This window comes from Octopus bimaculoides, unplaced genomic scaffold (genome assembly GCF_001194135.2).
Source record: "Octopus bimaculoides isolate UCB-OBI-ISO-001 unplaced genomic scaffold, ASM119413v2 Scaffold_158926, whole genome shotgun sequence".
In the NCBI taxonomy this organism is placed as follows: domain Eukaryota; kingdom Metazoa; phylum Mollusca; class Cephalopoda; order Octopoda; family Octopodidae; genus Octopus; species Octopus bimaculoides.
Genome location: NW_026427843.1, coordinates 2,847 through 3,310, shown reverse-complemented (window position 1 = coordinate 3,310; position 464 = coordinate 2,847).

Genomic DNA, 464 nt, shown 5'->3' with positions numbered 1-464 from the left:
CTGACAACTGATGCAGGTAACTTATTGCATTCTTCAGTGATTCTGAGTTTTAAAAAATTGTTCCCAGAAGTCATCGGTGCTGTATTATGGTGATTGGCAAAGTCTCACTCACAATTCCTTTCTCATAATCTTGCAGATACCTATTTTTGGCAGGGTATTTACCTTATGAGATATTTAAAAGGAATTTACTTACATTTACAAGGAATGTGATATAAATCAGTCTAAAAACTCAGTCTTCAACTATGCAACAGCACTAATAATACACAACTAAAATTGTGTTGAGAATATTAGACATTCAAGTTCCCTTTTAATGGTTGTCTATCTCTTACTTAGAACAAAGAATTATTTTATCCATTAATGGATATCGTCACGGTTTCACTGTTACTTGTTGCCATGTGATGGAGTATAGGCCAGTTTTCAAAGTCACAAATAAGCTATTACAGCACATTTGTTCTGCTGAATAA